The sequence below is a fragment of the Silene latifolia genome, chromosome X (assembly GCF_048544455.1).
Source record: "Silene latifolia isolate original U9 population chromosome X, ASM4854445v1, whole genome shotgun sequence".
NCBI lineage: Eukaryota > Viridiplantae > Streptophyta > Magnoliopsida > Caryophyllales > Caryophyllaceae > Silene > Silene latifolia.
Genome location: NC_133537.1, coordinates 191,292,013 through 191,302,220, shown reverse-complemented (window position 1 = coordinate 191,302,220; position 10,208 = coordinate 191,292,013). Strand labels below are relative to the sequence as shown.

At 37.3% G+C, this 10,208-nt stretch overlaps 1 non-coding gene across 1 annotated transcript; it reads right to left on the bottom strand.

Moving 5' to 3' along the window:
* Positions 1-9,768: 9,768 nt before the first annotated feature.
* On the bottom strand, positions 9,769-9,875 carry LOC141625993 (small nucleolar RNA R71). Its single transcript, XR_012535729.1, has one exon. It is a non-coding gene; the product is annotated as a small nucleolar RNA R71 (small nucleolar RNA).
* Between the last annotated feature and the right edge of the window lie 333 nt (positions 9,876-10,208).

Below are 10,208 nucleotides of genomic sequence, written 5' to 3'. Positions count from 1 at the left end.
AAGGGGTGAGGGTACGTATTAGGAAGCTCTTTTGATCGAACACCTAATCCCGCCCGCCTCGATAGCGGCCTCTACTAATGATTAGGGACATCATTTATACTCGATATATCGTCGGCTATATGGATGCAATGCAACATCCATGTTTTAATCCTAGCATGTGAAGAATTAGACTAAATCGGTTGACACGTAATATAATCATACAATTGGGTTGAAGTAGTATTTTAATGCTCAATTACATGTGAAAACATACAAATGATACAATAAATATGAAAAATACAATAAAACAAAATTACAATAATGAAAATTACAATAATTACAATGGATTAGGCGATTTATGTCGAAAATACCTTTAAAACGGATAATTTGAGAAAACGAATAAAAGAAAGAATCAACGTTCAAATCAGTAGGCGATAATACAATTAATAGTTAATTATACGTGAACTAAATAACTAAGTCAAGGCAAAAAACGGAGTTCAGGGACAGAATTCAACCCGGAACAGGCGCAGCGGAGTCGTCGTCCTTGAATAGGCGCAGCGATTCTTGCGCGTCTTTCTGACTCAAATTCTGTTGTGAAGCCGGAATTGCGTGTTGTTAATACTCATTGGTAAATTTAATGATTGATTAAATTATTTACTCGAATGAAAGTGGTTAATAGGTTATTTACATGTGATTGAGGGGTCATAAAACAATAAAACATAGATGAGACGGATACAAACGAATTAATTACATGAACGAATGATGGATTAGTGACATGGGTGAATGAAATAAACTAAACAAGATGAATTAACGACAAATTAATGACGAATAACATAATAGACAGATGAAAATTTATCAAAGGTCGAATTCCAGAAACTCAATCTGAACAAATCGAATTTTTACAACCCGGATTGAGTTTAATGACAAAAACCCGCAAATATGAGATTATAAGGGATTTAAGTCGGATTTATGATGAATAAAACGTGTTAAAGATGATAATTAATATACATGTGAGATTATTAGACTATTGTATCGAAGAATTAAAGAAAACAAACGAAAACAAATAGAAATTTGACGAATTACAGAGGACGAAGGAAGAAGAAAGGAAGCAGGAACTGCGGCAGCCTCACGAAGAGGCGCAGCAGGAACTGCGCTCCTTCGAAGAGGCGCAGCAGTTGCTGCGTCCTTTCTCGACGGTTTGTCTTCTGAAAATCCGTAAAAAGGGTTTTAAACAAGGCTTTAGAAATCGGTTTTAATTGGTATTTTCGACGTAAACCTTACATTAGTGATTAGTGGTACAAAAAGTAAATAACAATAAATAAAAGAGAGATTACACCCTCAGACTTACATGTTTGACGAAACGAGAAGGACTAAGATATCGATTAGTGATGCTCGACGCGAATGTAAAGAAAGTGCCCTCGTAAGAGGAAAACGAATAGATTAATTATGTTGATTGATTTTGGAGTTGGTCAAATTGGTCGGTCATGCAAACGTGGCTGGTACTCAGAAGGATCCGAGCTTACGTGGTCGAAAGTTCAAGCACGTAGACGCCAAAAAGTAAGAACAAAGGTCTAGAATGCAAAGGGAGAAGAGAAGGGCGGATACTCGCGTGAGAAATATGAGGAGCGAAGGCTCCTATTTATACTAATCACGTGAAGGAATTAGGGTTTCGGAGAGTCTTTGGAAGTGAATCTCGGAAAGATATGAAAAAGATACGAAAAATACGCAGAAAAGGACCTGGGAAAAGGCGCAGCAAGCACTGCGTCTCTTGGAAGAGGCGCAGCACCTGCTGCATATGTTCCCAAGTGGTTTCCTCCTGCGGAAGAAAGATTTCCGTGTTTAAGTTATGGTAGGACGGAATAATTTGGTTTTCCTTAATATTTTATGTGAATATTACGGGAAATTGTTTACCAAAGGATAAAGATTGTGAAATATTTGTAAAATATGGAATAGAAATATCCGGAACATTCCAGAACATTCGACTCGGATTTAACGGTTATCGAAAAAATGAAGACGGTTTTAGGCCCTGACTCCAAATGTACTCTAATTATCACAAAACGACCGTATCGGCACGTAGATGACAACTAAGAGGTAGACATTAATATTTGAGCAATCACTTGACGATAAACTTACGAACTGTCACAAATCGTTCCGCGTAGCAAACATGCGGCCCAATCATCACCGGGTGGTTTGCGAGAGGTGCAGAAATGAGGTATCTACAGGATTGTTGTGTCGGAAATACATTATAACATGGTAGTGAGTTGTGACGACTCAAAGAGTCGGGATATTTGAGGAAGTGATGTTCATAACATGTTTGGGAAGTGTATTTCATAATGAGTCGTATTTTGACATATTGTGGTGCATATTACGTCATTGTGGTTGTCGTATACGTTTGAGAATGCAGTTGTTGTTGAGGAGACGTAAGGCGGTTGGGAGACCATTTTATGCTTAGGTCGCCTCATGGAGCTTCCCCCTCCAAGTGGGATGTGCACATTAATGACTTGAGTTATGGAAGGACGCGTGTGGTTGAGGCACGACGTCTGGCAGGGATTCGGTTAGCACCCGTGTCAGGTACCACGGGTGTGTCCCGGGGTACCTTGTTACGGACTGCGGTCTGGCTGTTTAGTGGGTGGTGATGTGGTGCCATCACCGGTTGTGGTACCATGGGTGTGTCCCTCGTATCGGTGAGGTAATGATAGGTGTCATGGATATAACATTGTGTCTCGTGCATTTTATGTCGTATTGCATATTCTTACATTGGTGTCATGTTTAAGTATTTATATTGTTGAAACTGACGTGTGTTGGTTGCGTGTAAATTGTCACCTATTTCCGGGGTGGCCTGTGTTGATCCGTATGATATTTCCGATCATATGGGGAGCAGTTTGAGTACAAGTGTAACACCCCCTTCTTACCCGGCCAAGGTAATTAGGGAATGCTACCGTCTCGGTTTCCCGAGGCGGTGAAATTACAGTTGCAATTAAGAAATAATCTATATAAATAACAAGTTTAGTGATTACATAAACGTAAACAAATGATAAATGTGAATTATACAAATTACAAGTAGACTACCATCTATGACATCTATGCTACGCTACTTGACTCCGAGTCCAAGGCGCGACCCAAATCCCGATCACGTATATAAGCAAAACCTGTACTCAACATGCTCCCCATATGATCGGAAATATCATATGGATCGACACAGGCCACCCAGGAAATAGGTGACAATTACACAGACACACAACACGTCAGTTTCAATAAATAAAGTGAGACACGACACGAAGTGTGTGAGTATGAAACATGACTATGATATGAATAAGACGCTATCACACAACCACCATGCCGGTACCAGGACACGCCCAGACGTACCACAACCACCGGTGCCAGGGACACGCCCACGACACCACACCACACAAACAGGTACCGGGACACGCCTAGACGTACCGGGCCCGGAAGCAAACCGGGTCCCCTGCCAGACGTCGTGTCTCAACTACACGAGTCCCTCAAAAACTCAAGTCATTAATGTGAATATCCCTCTTGGAGTGGGAAGCTCCAAGAGGTGGCCCGAGCGTGAGACGGTCTCCCAACCGCCTCACGTGTCCTCAACGACAAGTAACCAACATAAACCGTCATATCCTCCAATATACATAACAAGCACCATAAAGGTAAGATACCACACAATATGCCAATTACCTACTCATCATGATACACATTCTCAAATACAATATGCAGTACAACTCATATAATGCAACGAAGGACAATTTACCCATTAACAAACATACACATTACTGAAACTGAGTAGGATAAATCTACCTTTTAACATACTCCATAAGCAATCCAAATAATAATATTCTTCCACAAAACCGTCACCTAAATAAAATACAATTACACATAATAACTAATTAATCTAATTACTAATATAATTAAATAATTTAATTTAATTAAATTCAAATCCCGACTCAATTACCCATTACACACTAATTAAAACTGTCTTAAAACTCTACCCAAGACCCCCAACCACACATACAAACACACGGTTTAAACTGTGTGCTTGAGCCACCAAAACGGCCCCCGAAACAACCCCACATTCACGGCCAACCACTACCAGCTCCCACCACCGTGGCCACCTTCACACCACAGCCCTGGCCACGGTGGCAGCCACTATAACAGCCACGCAAGGCAGGAGCAACAATAACATAAACAGCAGCCGACATCAACAACACCTAATCCCGTATGCCCCCTTTAGAACCTGTTTTACAGCCCTTACCGCCACCCAAACCACCACTCAACATTTCTCACAACCCAAAACAACCATCAGCCAAAGTCGCCCTAGGTCAGTCACCATTGGAGGGTCCAAACCTAGCCCAAAGACGATTTTACAACAACACTAATAACCATATAAATACACAGTCAAACCACCCCCACGACGGCCAACGGTGGTCAAGGTCAGTCACGGTGGGTCACACGGTGGGTCAAAGTCGTGGATGAGCCAACGATATAAATTAATTAAGGAACGAACTAGTATAAGACGGTCTTACCTTACGATCTTGAGGCAGAGGGACAAAATCTCTCTACATTCTTCTACTCTCTCTTTTCTCTCTTTTCTCTCTTTAAAATGTGTGGTGCAGGATTATGAAATGAGATAGTATGGAGTAGTGTGGTAGGTGTGTGTGTATATATATATATATATATATATATATATATATATATATATATATATATATATATATATATATATATATATATATATATATATATATATATATAACAAAGTTCTTATGAGTCCTTCATATTTTTTGAGTCCGTAAGTCCTATCTTCAACCACTAGATCAAGCATTGTGGATGATTGAGATTGAAAACAAGAAACACACTTAACACTAATTAGATTCCTATACACTAATTAATCTCACTTTCTCTCTCTAGCCTTAATTATACATTCACTAATTCGTTATCATACACACTTAACACTACCGTTTGTCTTCTTATGCTTCCAAATGTATGCAAATTTTATGTCACTTTTACTGTTTTACAAATGTAACTTTACACTTTTACGAGTGTAACTTTAACAAAAAAAAAGTGTAATTTAAACTAAAAATGGGTTTTGACGGATATTATTTTGTTTTTTGTAATTTTGAGACAAGTTTACGACATTTTAATATTTTTAGAGTGGAACTTTAGTCTTTTACGAGTGTAACTTTAACCATTAATAGTGTAACTTTATACTACGAAGCGATTTTGTCGGATATTATTTTGAAATTTGTAATTTTAAAGCAAGTTTACGACAATTTTGCGTATTACGAGTATAACTTTAGTCTTTTTCGAGTGATTTTGACGAATATTATTTTAAATTTTCATAATTTTAGCACAACTTATTGTAAATTAATTGACTTTAGTCTTTTTGAAATGTAACTTTAGTCTTTTGAGAGTGTAATTTTAGTCAATAAGAGTGTAATTTTAGTCTTTTAAGAGTGTAAGTTTAGTCCATTGAGAGTGTAATTTTAGTCCATTGAGAGTGTAATCTTTAGTCCATATTAAAAGTGTAACTTTAGTCTATTAAGAGTGTAACTTTAGTCCATTGAGAGTATAACTTTAATGATTGAGAGTGTAACTTTAATAGAGAAAATTGTAACTTTAATAGACAGAACTGTAACTTTAATACAGAAAAAAGTAACTTTAATAGAGAAAACTGTGACTTTAATAAAGATAAAGATAACTGTAACTTTAATAGAAATAAATGTAACTTTAATAGAGAAAAATGTAACTTTAATAGAGAAACTGTAACTTTAATAGAGAAACTGTAACTTTAATAAAGATAAAGATAAGTGTAACTTTAATAAAAATAGGTGTAACTTTAATAGAGATAAGTGTAATCTTAACTTTACTAAAAGATAAAAATCAACAAATAAAGAGAAAATCTGAAAAAAAAAAATGTAACTTTAATAGATATAAGTGTAACTTTAACTTTAATAGAAGATTAAAATCAACAAAAAAGTGAAAAATTATATTTGAAAAAAAAAAAACAAATCTGAAAAATGGTAAAACAAATCAAAGGTATAAAAAAAATAATAAGTTAAAATTTTAAATACAAAAACTGAAAAAAAAAATATATAACAAGACGAGGTTTGTAAAAATATAAAATAAGACGATATTTGAAATAAAAAATATATAAAACTATAACACTCCAACAAAGAATGAGATGTAACACTCCAACAAAAAGTGAGATAAGTGTAACTTTAACAGAGATAAGTGTGACTTTAATACAGATAAAGTGTAACTTTAACTTTACAAGAGGTTTAAAATAAACGAAATACGAAATTTTAAATATGAAAACTGAAAAAAAAAAAAAATATAACAAGACGAATTTTAACAAGGAGAGATTTGTAAAAATATAAATTTGAAATCTGAAAAAAATATATAACTCAGATATAGTAATTTTTTTTTTTTTAAAAAAAAAAAAAAAAAAAAAAAAAAAAAAAAAAAAAAACTCACCTTCAACTCATTTGTTTAAAAAAAAAAAAGCTCAGATTTGGTATTTGTTTTTTTTTTTTTAAACTCAAATCACCACCATCATAACATCACCAACACAACTTTACTAAAAAAAAAATTAAAAAAAAAAACCTTAAATGTAGATCTGACTTGCTGAGAGGAAAAAAAAAAAGAGAAAGCGAAATGGAGGAAGAAGAAAATGTGTTAATTTTTTTTTGCCACCACCACCACACAACAACTACCACGGGTACACACAACCACCAACTGCCCCTGTTCACCACCACGCACTATCCTCCAGATCTGAAAAGAAAAATGAGAAGAAGAGGATATGGCAGACGCAGCCAGAGAGGAGGGATGATGTGGAGTGACGGTGGTAGAAGGCGGTAGAGCAAGAGAGACGACAGATCTTGTGGGCCGTGGTCGTGCGGGTTTGGTGGTGTCGCGGTGTCGGGTCTGGTCGTGTTTGTTGTTGTTAGTTGGAGGAGGCGGTGGTTGGAGGATGGTACGTGGTGGTGAAGAGGGAGGATGGAGTGGTGTTGTCGGGTAGTGGGTAGGCAGATATGGTGGTCAATGGTCGTCGGGTGGTGGGTGGTAGTGTCGGGTGGGATGGTGGTGGAGGGAGTGGGTGGTGGAAGATTTAGGTTTTTTATTTATTTGGCTTTTGAATTTATTGGGTTTTTGAGAGATGACGTGAGTAAATTATGGGAGATGAGAGAAGTGAGTGAAAAGATTACTTAGGTTGGATTAGTAAGGGTAAAGAGATAGAGTGTTAGATGAGTTAATTAATCCCTTTTTTTTGTTCTAATCTCAACCATCCATTTTTCTCATCCAGTGGCTTGGATGAGTGATGCGACCATAATTGGCGCATATTTAGCCCCCGAATTACCTTTGTTTCCATGCTTTTTAGTGCCTATTTGGGTCATTTCTTATCTTTAGTTCTTTGTTTTGCATATTCTTTGAGATTTTGATCCCTTGGTAGGAAAGGAGTAAGAATCTTGCATTTTCATGGCAAAACAAGGCTAAATTGATCATATTCAATGACCAAGCATCAAGGAGAGACAAGACTAGAAGGCCTTTGTACATAGCATAGTAGAAGAGCATTGTTGAAAAAAGGATCCTTGAGTCCCCAAGGAAATCCCCAAGGAATTCATGAAGAAAAGGGAAGAAAAAGAAGAAGGAAAGTTGCTGAACTACAATCCGAACGGATTGTAGAGAATCCGTCCGTCCTCGCCAATCCGAGCGTCCCGCAAAGGAATCCGCTCGGATTCCCCCTCGCCAGTCCGAGCGTCTTGCCCAAGAATCCGCTCGGATCCCTCAGTCCAGATCCGGCCGTCCCGACTCCCATCCGCACGGATCGCAAAGACAAAGACGTTTTCATTCCTCAAGCATCGATAAGAGAAGCCCTTCTCTCGGATAATCCCGGAGGCTCCTTGCTCAACTTAAAAGTGTAATTACTAGTTTAGCCCTTAGTTAACCCTAATGCATCCTCCCTAATTTTCACTATAAATACCCCATTAGTCTAATTAGAGGAGCATGTTCTTCTTATCAATAATTAGTGTAGTTAATATCAATCAAATCTCTCTTCCATATTGTAATCAAATATTAATCAAGTTTTAATCCAAGTTTTAGTTCTTTAATCTCTCTCTTGTTCTTACTTTATTTTGGGTAATTGAAGATTATTTGGGTTATTATTGGGAGATTGACAACCTCTCAATCTAGGATTCAAGTACTTCTATTATTCTTGCTTTATTATTGGAATCATTAGTAGGTATAATCTCTTAATCCCTTTTTAATTATTGCTAATTACTTTCATTTATTCATCATGTTTCATTATGTTAGTATGATTGACAACCTTTCTAGCATGATCAATATGATAATGAGTGAGTAGTCTCTTAGCTAGGGTTTAATGGGTGATTAGGGGAAACCAACATGGGGAATGATTCATGCTTAAATTAATATGCTTTCATATCTTATTTGCTTGCTTGTTTTGATCTTAATACATGCACATGTTATATTTGATGAAATGCTAAGCCTATGAATCCTTGCATTTACTATCATCTTCTATCCTTTCAACTTGACTTGTAAGACATAACCCAACTCGAGTCTTGTTAGACCATGCATGTGTTAAGTAGGGAAGATTAAGTCGACTTGTAGGTGTTGTACAATCCAAGAGATTCGGCTCCGGGACCCAAACTTTCCTAGGATTGTAAGATATAACCCAACTCAATCCATCACAACAATAATTGCTTGCTTATAATTTGAGAACATGTTTGTATGATCATATCCCATGATTCCCCTATGAACCCATGACACCCTAGTGCTTTTAATCAATTGTTTACACCCTTATTTCATTTACCTTGTTAGTTTATTTTCATTGCTATCTTAGTTTAGTAACCTTCTACATCAACCCAATTTGTGACACCCCTAGACACCACTAGTTACAATAGAATCTTCATTTCAATACCCGCCCCTTGGGATCCGAGCTTTACTTGCCTCTTTACTAATTGTAGAGTTGTTTGTGAAGTATAAATTGTGTTTTGTATCGACCATTGACCAACGACCACATATGCTTAATTGTGAACACCAAATGGCTCCGATCAAAAATGGCGCCGTTGTCGGGGACGGTGTTTAATTGATTTAAGATTTCTTTTATTGTTTTTAGTTGTGTCTTTTTCACCTTGGGGAAGTAAAACTCCTCAAGGTTTGTTCTAATTGTTTTCTAGTTGTTTGATATTTTGCATGTCTAGAAGGTTACAAAGAGATTTGTTACCTTTTGACCGTGAAATCGAAAGAACCTTGACGAATAATAGGAGACTTGTTAGGAGGAATTTGGGAGGTGTTGGTGAAGTTGTTCAACCCACTAGTGAGTTTGTCAATCCTTTCGCAATAGAAGGAGAAGAGAACCCATTAAACAATACCACACAAAATCCACCTACAATGCCTAAATTCTCGTCACACTCTATACCCACCGAGGAGGATCTACCAAATGGTACTCCTACCCCACAACATCTTACCGGAAACTTTATTGCCAAGTCCGCCTTCATCCAACTAGTTGAGAGGAGCCAATTCGGGGGAATGCCTAGTGAGGACCCTCATTCTCATATGGAAACATTTTGTGATTATTGTGAAACCATCTCTCAAACGGGCGTGACTCAAGACCAAATAAGATGGGTCTTATTTCCTTTTTCGTTAATCGGCACCGCAAAGCAATGGTTGAAGGGCCTTGATAAGGCCACCCTTGGAATAGATTCTTGGAAGAAGCTAGCTCCAGCTTTCTACCAAAAATTCTACCCACCGGAAAAGACCAATATGCTAAGAGCTCAAATTACGGGTTTTAAGCAAAGGGATGAAGAATCTTTGTATGAAGCTTGGGAGCGGTTCAAAGGTATTTGTCGCTCATGTCCTCACCATGGACTTAGCGAATGGTTTTTAGTGCAACAATTTTGGAATGGTTTATATGAAGATTCTAGGAACATTCTCAATATGGGATCAAATGGAATGTTCACCGAAGTTGATGACAATCAAACATGGAACAAGATTGAGGAAATGGCGGTCCATAACTCGCAATATAGTAGGCCTCGCAAGGCTACTAGAGGAGGAAAGTATGAAGTGGACACCGTTACTCAATTGGGTGCTCAACTTAGTGCTCACATTGACACAATCAACTTGAAGTTTGAACAAGCTATGGCTAGACTTGAGGAAAACTCAAAATCATCAAAGCATCATGTCAATGCCATGACGGCATCCTC